Source organism: Panthera tigris, chromosome B2 (genome assembly GCF_018350195.1).
Source record: "Panthera tigris isolate Pti1 chromosome B2, P.tigris_Pti1_mat1.1, whole genome shotgun sequence".
Lineage (NCBI taxonomy): Eukaryota > Metazoa > Chordata > Mammalia > Carnivora > Felidae > Panthera > Panthera tigris.
In genome coordinates this window covers 4,723,958-4,739,290 of record NC_056664.1, presented here as the reverse complement: position 1 = coordinate 4,739,290, position 15,333 = coordinate 4,723,958, and the positions used below count along the sequence as shown (strand labels likewise).

General features: G+C 38.7%; 1 protein-coding gene and 1 pseudogene across 4 annotated transcripts in view; both read right to left on the bottom strand.

Annotated features, from left to right (window-relative positions):
* LOC102967256 (cytidine monophosphate-N-acetylneuraminic acid hydroxylase) overlaps nt 1–15,333 on the bottom strand; it is a 334,461-nt gene that overhangs the window by 71,789 nt on the left and 247,339 nt on the right. The window lies entirely within an intron of this gene.
* Nucleotides 1,354–10,939, bottom strand: LOC122238328 (annotated as a pseudogene).

Here is a 15,333-nt window from a genome sequence, read left to right as displayed (position 1 = left end):
ACACACGCACGCACACGCACACACACAAGTCCAATGGCATATTTAGAGCAAAAAGAAAAGTGCACATAGGGCAAACCACTAAAGCTAGCTAGCTTCCTTCAAAAAATAACAAAAGATGGGGTGCCTGGGTGGCTCAGTCCGTTAAGCATCTGAGTCTTGATTTTGGCTCAGGTCATGATCTCACGATTTGTGAGATCGAGCCCCATGACAGGCTCTTCACTGACAGCACAGAGCCTGCTTGAGGTTCTCTCCTCTTTCTCTGCCCCGCCCCACTCATGCTTTCTCGCTCAAAACAAATAAATAAACTTAAAAAAATAAAAATAATAATAATAGGGTCGCCTGGGTGGCTCAGTCGGTGAAGCGTCCGACTTTGGCTCAGGTCACGATCTCGCGGTTTGTGGGTTCGAGCCCCGCGTCGGGCTCTGTGTTGACAGCTCGGAGCCTGGAGCCTGCTTCGGATTCTGTGTCTTCCTCTCTGTCTGCCCCTCCCCTGCTTGCACTCTGTCTCTCTCTCCCTCAAAAATAAATAAAGATTAACAATAATAATAACAAAAGGTGGTTAAAGTAAAGCAATCATTGACTTAAGTAAATATGTGAACACACACTTGACAGATGTGACCTTAAGGGACTAACGGTTTAAAAATAAAAATCAGTCATTAAGCACAGTGTAATTTTCTGCCTATTACATTTTATTATTTTTTTACTTCAAACAATTCTGTTTTATTTATACTCACGTATGAAAAGAAATGGCTGCACTACTGTGTTTCCATACATATCAAAGGTGGAAACAGAATTCAATAAGGAATCACCTCTAAATTTCATGAAGAACACGCAAACATTAAAACACTGATCGCTTACAGAAAGCAGAGTGGAGAACAAAACCATCAGCCAGCACTTTCATTGCCATTAAAGAGCAGCACTCTGAGAAGAATCAAACCAATTAGCAATATTCATCTGTGCCACAACAGAACGTACACAGACAAAAGTCAGTGACGGGACTGATTTTACCACTTTTACTGAGCCATTCTATCTTCCTCACACCCAAAGCAAAGAAAGAAAACCTAAAAAAACATGTTCTCATCATTATTCACAATAAAAAGGGTCTGCTTCATTCTGCAGGCCTGGGCATGTAACAGGGAGCATTTAATGGTACAAGTGGATCAAAGTACCATTTTGATTCTGACCCACTGAATAGAATCTCATAGGTACTTGGTGACTAGACCAAGTCCACGGGAACTGGGATGTACTTACTGAAGCGCTTCTGAGGCATCCCCAGATCTCACTAAATACGAAAAGACCCTACACAAGAAAAGATAACAATCTGTCCGTGAACTATATCTATAGGCTCTTTCTTTAGCGTAAGGTAGACAAAGGGGCCCTTTCTTGAGTACATGGACACAAGTATTTGTTGTGGTCTAAAGGTTGCTGGATTGATATTGTATCTGTTATAATGAAAATAAGATGTAAATCAAAGCCACTGCCAGATAAAGAAACTTCCACAACTTGTCTCAATTCCTCAAATAATGGAGTAAGTTTCTTTTCCAGTCTAATAATTACTCCTGTATTGATTGGCACTGCTGCTGGCTATGAAACTCACCCCCAAAGGTAAACGAATGTATCGAACCACTTGGTAGGTGTTATAGTAACAAATGACAGTTTTGTTTTTTTGAAAGTCCAAGTTTTTTCTCTTCCTCTGTTTGCAAAGGAAAAAGTAGTTAAGAAGCCAGGTCTGAAAGCATGCTCCAGAGCACTGTCACTGGCCACTTGAAAAAAAATTTTTTTAATGTTTGTTTATTTTTGAGAGACAGAGAGAAAGAGAACACATGTGAGCAGAGGAGGGGCAGAGAGAGACACACACACACATACACACACACACACACACACACACACACACACACACACACACACAGAATCTGAGGCAGGCTCCAGGCTCCGAGCTGTCAGCACAGAGCCCAATGCGACGTTTGAACCCGCGAACCGCGAGATCACGACCTGAGCTGAAGTCGGACGCCCAACCGACTGAGCCCCCAGGCGCCCCGTCACTGGCCACTTTAGTAACAGGCACTGCATCTCTATCTGACCCAACAAGAGCATAGAGCCCTTCAACACTTGGTAATGTTTCACACAGGAACTGCTTTAGGTCATCTGCCAAGATGAACCCCTTTCTCCCTCAGGATAAATCTCCATGCATGGCTTTCTGGGCTGTGATGTTCTGTCAGCTGTCAAGTCAGGTACAGCTTCAGACAGTCTCCTCTGAAAGCCACTGTCATATGATTTGTCTCCACCAGTTACATTTTAAAAATACTTTCCCATAAGCCGCAGAGTATCTTGATGCACAGTCAGGTTAGCACGCTATTGCTGATCTGCTAATTTGTCTTAATGTGGTAGGTCAACTAATAATTCAGAAATCGGAATCCCCGCCCTTGATGTTGAGGTGCTATGGTAATATCAGGCAGACTGCAGCTAAAATTTTTGTTGGTTTTGCCAGAAAGAAATAGACACATGTGCTTCAGCAGGTAAGTGGAAGAAGATATCACTAGCCAGAAATACCAGTGTGAAAATCTTTTCTGAACACCTGGGTTCTTAGGCTTTCACACAAAACAGACTTTAAAACAAAGGCTGTACCGGGAGATGAAGAAGGGCATTACATAATGATAAAGGGACCAGTTAAACAAGAAGTATTGACACTTCTAAATATCTATGCACCCAACATAGAAGAACCTAAATATAAAAAGCAAATGTTAAGAGACACAAAAGGAGAAACTGACAGTAATACAACGGTAGGGGACTTTAACATCCCACCTTACGTCAATGGATAGATCATCCAGGTACAAAATTAATGAGAAAACATTGGTTTTAAATGACATTTTATCTTTTTTAAGTTTACTTATTTATTTTGAGTCAGGGAGAGAGAGGGAGCATGAGAGAGAGCATATGTGTGAGTGGGGGAAGGGCAGAGAGAGAGGGAAAGAGAGAACCCCAAGCAGGCTCTACACTGTCAGTGTGGAGCCTGACACTTGGCTCGAACTCACGAACCATGAGATCATGACCTGAGTTGAAATTAAGAGCTGGAGGCATAAAGACTGTGCGACTCAGGTGCCCCTTAAATGACACTTTAGACTAGAGGTGCTTAAGAGATATATACAGAATATTCTATCCGAAAACAGAAAATACACATTCTTCTCAAGTGCACATGGAACATTCTCCAGGATAGGTCACATGTTAAGCCACAAAACAAGCCTCAATAAATTTAAGAAGACTGAAATCATAGCAGGCATCTTTTCTGACCACAACAGTATGAAACTAGAAATCAATTACAAGAGGAAAACTGGAAGAAAACACAGACACTTGGAAACTCAACAACTGATTAATTAAGAAATCAAAGAAGAAATGAAAGTACCTTGAAATGAATTAAAATGAAAACACAATGTTCCAAAATCTGTATGATTCAGCAAAAGCAGTTCCAAAAGAGAAGTTATAGTGATTCAGGCCCACCTCAAGAAACAAGGAAAGTAACAAATAAACAATGAAAGTTCACAGGAACTAAAGGAACTAAAAAAAGAGGAAAGCCTAAAGTTAGTAGGAGGAAAGAATAAAGATCACAATGGAAATCAATGAAATAGAAAAAGAAAGAAAGAAAGAAAGAAAGAAAGAAAGAAAGAAAGAATCAATGAAACTAAGAGCTAGTTCTTTGAAAGGTCAACAGAATTGATAAATCTTTAGCCACATTCATCAAGAAAAAAAGGGAGGAAGCCCAAATAAAATCAAAATAAAAGAGAGAAGTTACAATGGATACCACAGAAATACAAAGGATCGTAAGAGACTACTACAAACAATTGTATGCCATTAAATTAGACAACCTAGACTAGACCACTTTCTTACACCATACACAAAAGTAAACTCAAAATGGATGAAAGACCTGAATATGAGACAGGAAACCATCAAAACCCTAGAGGAGAAAACAGGCAACAACCTGTTTGACCTCAGCTGCAGCAATTTCTTACTTGACACATCTCCAAAGGCAAGAGAATTAAAAGCAAAAATGAGCTATTGGGACCTCATTCTGCAGTGCAGAAGATAAAAAGCTTCTGCACTGCAAAGGAAACAATCAACAAAACTAAAAGGCAACCGATGGAATGGGAAAAGATATTTGGAAATGACATATCTGATAAGGGCTAGTATCGAAAATCTATGAAGAAGTCACCAAACTCCACACCCAAAAAATAAATAATCCAGTGAAGAAACGGGCAGAAGACATGAATAGACCTTTTTCCAAAGAAGACATCCAGATGGCCAACAGACACACGAAACGATGCTCAACATCACTCATCATCAGGGAAATACAAATCAAAGCCACAATGAGAAACCACCTCACGCCAGTCAGAGTGGCTAAAATGAACAAATCAAGAGACTATAGATGCTGGTGAGGATGTGGAGAAACAGGAACCCTCTTGCACTATTGGTGGGAATGCAAACTGGTGCAGCTGCTCTAGAAAAAGTGTGGGGGTTCCTCAAGAAATTAAAAATAGAACTACCCTGTGACCCAGCAATAGCACTGCTAGGAATTTATACAAAGGATACAGGAGTGCTTATGCATAGAGGCACATGTACTCCAATGTTTATAACAGTGCTTTCAACAATAGCCAAATTATGGAAAGAGACTAACTGTCCATCAATTAACAAGTGGAGATATATATATATACAAATGGATTTATATATACAATGGGATACTACTTGGCAATGAGAAAGAATGAAATCCTGTCATTTGCAGCGATGTGGATGGAACTGGAGGGTATTATGCTAAGTGAAATAAGTCAGTCAGAGAAAGACAGGTACCATATGTTTTCAGTCATATGTGGATCTTGAGAAGCTTAACAGAAGACCATGGGGGAAGGGAAAGGGGAAAAAAGGGTTACAAACAGAGAGGGAGGGTGGCAAACCACAAGAGACTCTTAAATTCAGAGAACAAACTGAGGGTTGATGTGGGGGGAGATGACGGAGAGGGGGAAGAGGGGAAAATGTGTGATGGGCATTGAGGAGGGCACTTGTTGGGATGAGCACTGGGTGTTGTATGGAAACCAATTTGACAATAAATTATATTAAAAGAATTAGACAACCTAGAAGAAATGGATAAATACATACAATCTTCCAAGACTGAATCAGGAAGAAATAGAAAATCTGAAAAGATTGATTACTAGTAATGAAATTTAATCAGTAATAATACAAAAAAAAACCCAACAAACAAAAGTCAGGACAAGACCGTGAATTCTACCCAACATTTAAAAAGGAGTTAACACCTACACTTTTCAAACTATTCCAAAAAATTGAAGAGGAGAAAATGCTTCCAAAGTCATTCCACAAGACCAGCATTACCCTGATATCTAAAGACACTACAAAAAAAGAAAATTATAGGCCAATATCCCTGATGAGAAGAGATGCAAAAATCTTCAACAAAATAATAGCGAACCAAAGTCAACAACAAATTAAAAGGATCCTACACCATGGTCAAGTGGGATTTATTCCAATGACATAAGAGTGGTTCAATATCCACAAATCAATCAATGTGATATACAATATTAACAAAACAAAGGATAAAAATCATGTGATCATTTCAGTAGAAGCAGAAAAAGCGTTTGACAAATTCAATATCCATTTATGATAAAAATTCTCAATAAAATGGGTATAGAAACAATGTACGTCAACAGAATGAAGGCCATATATGACAAATCATAGCTAGCATCATATTCAATGGTAAAAATTTGACGGATTTTCCTTTAATATCAGAAAAAAGACAGGTATTCCCACTTTTGCAACTTTTATTCAACATAGTATTGGAAGTCCTAGCCACAGCAATTAGGCAATAAAAAAGAAAGGGGAAGGAGAAGGAGCAGAGATAGAGGGAGACACAGAATCTGAAGCAGGCTTCAGGCTCTGAGCTGTCAGCACAGAGCCTGACATGGGACTCAAACTCACAAATGGTGAGGTCATGACCTGAACTGAAGCCAGACGCTTAACTGACTGAGCCACCAGGTGCACCAAAAGCTGCTTCTTTGAGTGGATAAATCAAGTCAATAAGTTTTTAGCCAGGTTAACTAAGAAAAGAGATAAAACACAAATTACTTCTTTCAGAAATGGAAAAGGGGACAACACTACAGATCCTGTGGACATTTAAAGGAAAATAAAGGATTACTATGAACTGTTCTATGCTCACAAATTTGATAAGCTAGATGAAATAGACCAATTCCTTGAAAAACAACTTGCCAAAACTCACACAAGAAAAACAGACAATCTGCATAAGCTGATGTCTATTAAATAGATTGAGTCAACAACAAATAACCTTCCAAAACAAAAGAGCATTAGGTTTGGCAGAGTTTACTGGTGAAATCTACCAAACATTTAAGGAAAAAATTATGCCAATTCTCTACAATCTCACCCAGAATGTAGAAGCAGAGGGAATACTTCCTAATTCATTCTATGAGGCCACCATTACACTAATATCAAAACCAGACAAAGACATTCCAAGAATATTATAGACCAATACCTCCCATGAACATAGATACAAATATCTTTAGTAAAATAATAGGAAATTGAACCCAGTGATAAGTAAAAATAATTATACACCACAAAGAGGTAGGATGTATTCCACATAATGCAAAGCTGGTTCAACATTTAAAAATCAATTAATGTAATCGACCACATCAACCACCTAAAGAAGAAAAATAACATAATCATATGAATAGATACAGAAGAAGCATTTGACAAAACCTAGCACCCATGCATGGTAACAACTCCATAAACTAGGAATGGAGGAGAACTTTCTGAACTTAATAAAGAACATCTCCAAAAGAAACTCAAAAGCTAACATCAGACTTAATGGTGAGAAACTAGAAGCTTTCCTGCTAAGATCAGGAACAAAGCGAAAATGTTCCCTCTCACTACTTCTTTTCAACACTGTACTGGAAGTACTACATAAGACAATAAAAAAAGGACATAAGGATATACAGATTGAAAAAGAAAAAATAAAACCATCTTTGCAGACGATGTGGTTGTCTCTGGCGAAAATCTCAGAATCAAGAACAAAATGTTGAAACTAACAAGCAATTATAGCAAGGTTGCAGGATCCAAGGTTAATATACAAAAGTCAATCACTTTCCTATCTATCAACAATAAACAAGGAGACTTTGAGATAAAAAATACAATACCATTTACATTAACACCTAAAAAAATGAAATACTCAAGTATAAATCTAACAAAATATATATCAGATCTACATTAGGAAAACTATAAAACTCTGATTTAAAAAAATCAAAGAATTAAATAAATGGAAGATTCCATGTTCATGGATAGGAAGGAACACAATATTGTCAAGATGTTAATTCTTTTCAGCTTGATCTACAGAATCAACACAATTTCCATCAGGGTCCTTTCATGCTATTTTGTGGATATCAACAAACTGATCCTAAAATTTAGATGAAGAGGCAAAAGGCCCAGAATAGCCAATGTAATATTGAAGGAGAAAAATGAAGTCAGAAGATTTAAACTACCAGACTTCAACACTTACTACAAAGCTACAAAAATCTATAAATCAAGACAGAGGAGACTTGCACATGATAGACAAATAGGTCAATGAAACAGAGTAGAGCCCAGAAATAGACTTACTCAAATACAGTCAACTGATCTTTGACAAAGGAGCAAAGGCCATGCAACGAAAAAAAGAGTCTTTTCAACAGATGGTGCAGGAACAATTGGACATCCACATCCAAAAGGATAAACCTAGGCCGTACACTTTTTACAAAAGTCAATCCAAAATGGCTCATATACCTCAATGCAAAATGCAAGACTATTAAACTCTTGGAAGATTACACAGAAGAAAATCTAGATGACTTTGGGTTTGGTGGTGACTTTTTAGATATAACACAAGACTTCACACATGAAAGAATTATTGATAAGCTGGGCTTCATTAAAAGTAAAATCTTCAATTCTGCAAAAGACACTATCAAGAGAATGAGAATACAAGCCACAGACAGGGAGAAAATACTTGCAAAATATATATCCAGTAGAAGACGATCATCTAAAATATACAAAGAACTCTTAAACTTAACAATGTGAAAACATACAGCCTGATCAAAAAATGGGCCAAAGATCTGAACACACACCTCACAGAAAACATACTGGTGGCAAATGATCATACGAAAAGACACTCAACATCAAATATCATTAGGGAATTGCCAATTAAAATGACAATGGGTATCACCACACACCTATTGCAATGGCCCAAATCCAGAACACTGACAACACCAGATGCTGACAAGGACGTGGAGTAACAGGAACTCCCATCCATTGCTGGTAGGAATGCGAAATGGTACAGCCACAGCAGTTTGGTGGTTTTTCACAAAACTAAACATACTCTTACAATATACAATCCAGCAACTATGCTCCTTGGTGTTTATTACCCACGGGAGTTGAAAACTTATGGCCACACAAAATCTTGCACACGGATGTTTATAGAAGCTTTATTCACAACTGTCAAAATCTGGAAGCAACCAAGAGATGCTTCAGTAGGTGGGTGGACAAATAAACTGTGGTCCATCCAGACAATGGAATATTCCTCAGTGTTAAAAAACAAATGCGCTAGGAAGTCACGAAGACATAGGGAAAACTTAAATGTCTGTGACTAAATGCAAGAAGCCATATGAAATGGCTATATACGGTCTAATTCCAACTATATGACATCCTAGAAAAAGGCAAAACTAAAGACACAGTGAGTGGATCCCAGGGGTTGGGGGTAAAGGACAAATGAAGAGGCAGAGAGCACAGAAGTGAATGAAATTATTGTGTATGCTACAATGGCAGACACTTGGACACTTGTCATTATGTATTTATCAAAACCCATAGAATGTACACAAGCTGACAGAACACCACTAAGAATGAACACTAACATAAACTATAGACTTAGGGTGATAATGATGCCGGCTCATCAACTGTAACAATGTGGTGTAGTTTGTTCATAACGAGGGAGGCTGCGCATGTATGGAGCAAGGATATATGTGGCAATTCTAGGTCATTTCTGCACGATGTTGCCATCAACCTAAAGCATCTCTAAAATATAAAGTCTACGTAAAATAAAAAAAGGGGCGCCTGGGCGGCTCAGTCAGTTAAGCGTCCGACTTCAGCTCAGGTCATGATCTTGCGGTTCGTGGGTTTGAGACCCGCTTCAGGCTCTGTGCTGACAGCTCAGAGCTTCTGATTCTGTGTCTGCCCCTCTCTCTGCCCCTCCCATGCTCATGCTCTGTCTCTCTCTCTCTCTGTCTCTCAATAATAAATTAACGTTAAAAATATTTTTTAAATAAAAGAAATTAGCTATCAATCCAAAAAAAAAAGACATGGGTGAACCTTAAATATGTATTATTAAGTGAGTAATCAATCCAGTCTGATTAGATGAAATACTATGATTCTACTTACATGGCATTCTGGAAAAGGCAAAACTACAGAGACAGTAGAAAGATCAGTGATGACCAGAGGTTCAGGAGTGGAGGGAGGGTTAAATAGATGAGGCACAGGAAATTTTTAGGGTGGCAAAACTAGTCTGTAGGATACTGCCATGGTGGATATGACATTACACATTTGTCAAAACCCACAGCACTCTGTAGAACAGAGTGAGCCTCAACACAGGCAAATTAAAAAAAAAAAAAAGGTTTAGAAGATTGAGGGATCCCAGGAAAGAATGTAGGCTGACAAGAGAATGTATTACAAAGGTATGAAACAACCTGAAGTGGGCGAGGGGAAAGGTGCTGGCTAATAACCTATGGAAATGAATGGAGTCTGTAAGACTAAAGGCAAAAGGAAGTGCACGTAACTGTTATACTCTAGTTGACAATGCTGTCTTGCAGAGGGGTGTGTTTACCAATTGTGACACTTCTATACACGTGTGGTGTTGTAACTGCACAATTAAATAAATGGATGGCAACGGCAGGAGCCGGGTTTATCCTTGCTGGATAGGGACTCTACAGATAAGCAAGGGAAAGAGGCTAGAAGGGCTGGGGTGGCAATGGATCAGAGCTGGAGACATCTATGAACTCGTGTTTAGTTTGATGTAGATACAAATGGATACATGTGGAAACATTGATGGAGATGTGTGTATATACTAATCAGGACCACACATTTATGTCCCAGCTCAGTCAGCTGAGAGGAACAAGAAGCAACAATATCCCATGGCAACAAGAACACTGGCAGCCAGATCTGGGTGTCTTGTATCATCCTCAACAAAAGAAACCAGGGCTCCTTAGAGAGAAATGGCTGATTCTAGGACTAGGAAAGGAAATACACAAGGTAAGCCTGGGGCATCCTGTAGTGCCGGAAAATAAGAAAGGGCACATGCATGCACGCACACACACACACACACACACACACACACACACACCAAAACAAAACAAAACAAAACAAAACAAAACACCCCAAACAACTATCCTGACCGGGTTATGTCAAAGAGACAAAGGTGAAAACTGAAAGACCTCCCAGTGGCCAAAGCTAGAACATACTGGAAAAAAACAAAGTGGTACTAAATTATAACTCAGAGTGTAAAATACATATCCATGAGACCATACTGGTATAAATAAATGACCAATCAAATATGGGGGGAAAGAGACAAATCTCCTTGCAGAATAATTTCAAAGAATTTATATGTATACTCAGCCTGACTCAAGGAAGGGGACATAAATTCTGACCCCTTAAATATGGGCCACACATAGTGACTTCCTTTCAAAGAGTGCATCATGGGAAGGAAGGAGAGAACAACTTCACAATGAGAAATGGGACAAACATGACCTCATTCAGGAGCTCAAGGTCAATATCAACAGTGATAAATTATGTTGTTAGGTAACCTTGAGGTGATGTAATGAAATGGCACTTTACCTCTGTAATCTTCCAACCCAAAACCCATAACCCTAGTCCAGTCTTGAGAAAAGCATCAGACAAACTCCAACAGAGAGGTGTCTACAAAATATTTGATCAGCAGTACTCCTTAAAATTATCAAGATCATCAAAAACAAGGAAAGGCTGAGAAACTGTCCCAGCCAAGAAATGCCCAGGAAGACATGATGACTAAATACAATGTGGTGGTATCTGAGATGTGACCCTGGGACAGAAAAAGACATTAGGTAAAACCCAGGAGACGCAAATAAACTAGGAACTTTGGTTAACAATAATGTATCAACAGTGGTTCATTAACTGCAACAAATATCTCATGTTAGCGTAAATGTTAGTAATGGGGGAAAACTGGGTGTGATACTTAAGAAAACTATCTGCTAGCCTCTCAATGTTTCTGTAAATTGTAATTGTAAATTTCCAAACAAAGTATATTTAAAAATAAATATTAAGTTACCTCATTTTAAAATTTGTAATAGTTAATTTATTATAGAACGAAAAACATATAAAATTTTATGTTTTAAAGTACGGCCAGAGCAATGAGGCAAAGAATAAAGGACATTCAAAATAGAAGAGTGACCAAGAAGAAAACACAGGCAGTGATCTCTTTGATATTGGCCTTAGCAACATTTTTCTAGATATGTCTCTTCAGGCAAAAGGAACTAAAGCAAAAAGAAGCTATTGGGACTACAGTAAAATAAGCTTTTGCCCAGCCAAGGAAACCGTCAACAAAATGGAAAGGCAACCTACAAAATAGAGGAAGATATTTGCAAATGATATACCCAACAAGCGGTTAGTGTCCAAAATATAAAGAACTTCTACAACTCAACACTCAAAAAACCTCCAGTCTAATTTGAAAATGGGAAGAGAACTTGCATAGACATTTTTCCAAAGAAGATGTACAGATGGCCAAAAGATACATGAAAAGATGCTCAACATCACCAATCACCAGGGAAAAGTGAATGAAAACCACAGTGACCTATCCCCTTACACCTGTCACAATTGTTAATATCAAAAAGACGAGTAATAACAAGTGTTGCCATTTGCAACGATGTGGGTGGAGCTAGAGCATATTATGCTGAGTGAAATACACCAGTCAGAGAAAGACAAATACCATATGAGTTCACTCATATGTGGAATTTAAGAAACAAAACAGATGAACATATGAGGGGGGGGGGGGTAGAAAAAAGAGAGAGGGAAACAAATCCTAAGAGACTCTTAACGATACAGAACAAACTGAGGGTTGACAGAGGGAGGGTGGGGGGGGGGGCGGGAGGGAATGGGCTAGGTGGGGGTTGGGGATCAAGGAGGGCAGTTGTTGTGATGAGCACTGGGCATTGTACGTAAGTGTTGAACCACTGAATTCTACTCCTGAAACCAATATTGTACTGTATGCTAACTAACTAGAATTGAAATAGAAATTTAAAAAGAAAAAAAATGAAATAACAAGTGTGGGGGAGGATGTGGACGAAAAAAGGAACACTCGTGCCCTTTTGGTGGGAATGTAAACTGGTGCAGACACTCTAGAAAACAGAAAATTAAAAATAGAAATACCGCACAATCCAGGAATTCTACTAATGGGTAGAATTACCCAAAGAAAATGAAAATACTACTTTTCAAGACGCATGCACCCCTGTTTATTACTGCTTTATTTACAATAGCCAGATAGGAAAGCACCCAAAGTGTCCACTGATAGATGAATGGATAAAGAAGATGTGGTGTGCGTGTGTGCGCGCGCGCGCGCACACACACACACACACACACACACACACACACACACACACACACACAATGGAATATTACTCAGCCATAAAAAAGAAGGAGCTCTTGCCATATGTGACGACATGGAAGGACCTAGAGGGTATTATGCTAAGTAAAATAAAGAAAGACAAACACAATATGATTTCACTTGGAATCTAAAAAACAAAACAATCGAAAGCAGAAATAGACCCATAAATACAGAGAACAAACTGAGGGCTGCCAGAGAAAAGAGGTTGGGAAGGCGGTGGGCAAAATGGGTGAGAGGGAAGGGGAGATACAGGCTTCCAGTTATGGCATGAGTAAGTCCCAGGACTAAAAGACAAATGGCAGTGTAGGAGACTTGTGTGGCGACAGGTGGCGGCTACACTTGTGGTGAGCACGGCATAACGTACAGAGACGTTGAATCACCATGCTGGTCACCTGAAACTAATGTACCACTGTGTGTCAGCTATACTTCAGTTAAAACAGGTTTTTTAAGGATAATCCTTCTCCGCTGGTTTATTGGGAGGATTAAATGAAATAAGAGACGAGCACTCAGTGCTGCCTGATGGCGTTTACAGGAAGGACCAAGAGTAGTCAAATCCGTAGACGCGGACAGAAGAACAGTCTGCTGGGGCTGGGGGGAGACAGAATGGGGCAATACCATTTAATGGTACGGTTTCAACTTTGCAGGATGAAGAGAGTTCTGGAGATGGGTGGCAGCGATTGGTGCACGGCAACGTGAGTGTGCTTAATGCCACCCAACTGTATGCTGACATAGTTCAGATGGTATAGTTTGTGTTATACGTATTTTACCACAAATTTTCAAAGAAGTGCTTAGCACACTGCCAGGCAATGTTTGCTGATCTAAAGAAAAAGGAGAAGCGTGAGCTACTTACAGCAGTGATAGGAAAACAAAGCAGACATAGACAGAAAGCGGGAAGCAGGGCGAGGAAGGTGGAAACCGTGAGGGACAGGAGAGAAGTCCCAAGAAGAATGTCATACGAAGCAGGCTGCTTCTTCTGGTCACAACGAGTCATAGTTTTCTTTTTTCCTGGTGCCAAAGCCTGGTGCTTTGGGGAGAGAATAAAATACTCATTTAATCCACTAAACACGTAAAAGGCATTGTTATTATGGCAATTGTACGGGACATTTTCTATCTTCAAAGTGTTTTGTTGAATGACAGGACATTGCCAAGAGTCAACGGTTTTTGCAAAAATGGCAGTTTCAGACGGTTTGATCTATTACACAGAGCCACTGTTCCTACTCTTACCATTATATAACCTTCAAAAAAACATGAGGTCCTCCATGGGGATATCAGGGCATATTCTACATTCACACAGAACTTTATGGTTTTCTAAGTCTTATTTAATCAGAATCTCACCAATCATCAACCTAAACCCTTGAGGAGAGTATTTTTACAAAAACAAATGGCTTTGGGGACACCTGGGTGGCTCCGTTGGTTAAGCATCCAAATCTCAACATTGCCTCGGATCATGAGTTCAAACCCCACATTGGGCTCTGTGCTGACAGCGTGGAGATTGCTTGGAATTCTGTCTTCCTCTCTCTCTCTCTCTCTGCCACTGCCCCAATCATGGTCTCATTCTCTCAAAATAAACAAACATTAAAAAAATAAATGTTTGTTTTTACAAGAGAGTAATGATAAAATAGTAAATGATAATACAAAATAACATCAAAGATGCAAACCACACATTTAACAAACTGCACCATATATGTATAACCATATATAAAAAACCATTTGCCCAACAACCACAGAAGGCACATCTTTTCAAGAGCACACAAACACATTTACAAAATTTGACCATGTATATTGAGCCATAAAGCAAATCTTACCAAGTTTCAAGGAACTGAAATCATACAGTACATGTTATCTGACAATGCAATTAAGTTAGAAATCAAAAAAAAATGTATACAATTTATATATTTAGGTAAAAAATAAATAATAATGGAAATTAAATAATATTTTATGTTGAATATGATGAGAATTGACATATCAAAATGTGCAGCAGGAAAGAAGGCAGTGCTTAGAGAAAAGTATTTAGCCCGAGATATGAATATTTTAAAAAGGCTGAAAATAATGAGCTAAGCATCCAAGACCATTAAAGAACAATCAAATAATCCAAGAAAGTAGAAAGAATAGAAGAACAAATATTAATAAAATAGAAACCTTCCATGTATTATATAGGATCAACAAAGACAAAGGTATTTTTTTTGTCTTTTGTTTTTTGTTTTAACTTAATTAATTAATTAAATTTACATCCAAGTTGGTTAGCATAAAGTGCAATAATGACTTCAGGAGTAGATTCCAGTGATTCATCCCCTATGTAGAACACCCAGTGCTCATCCCAGCAAGTGTCTTCCTTAATACCCCTTCCCCATTTAGCCCATCCCCCCTCCCACAATCCCTCCAGCAACCCTCAGTTTGTTCTCTATATTTAAGAGTCTCTTATGTTTTGTCTCCCTCCATTTTTATATTATATTTGCTTCCCTTCCCTATGCTCATCTGTTTCGTATCTTAAATTCCTCATATGAGTGAAGTCATATACTTATCTTTCTCTGACTGATTTCGCTTAGCATAATACCCTCTAGTTCCATCCACATAGTTGCAAGTGGCAAGATTTTATTCTTTTCCATCGATGATAATACTCC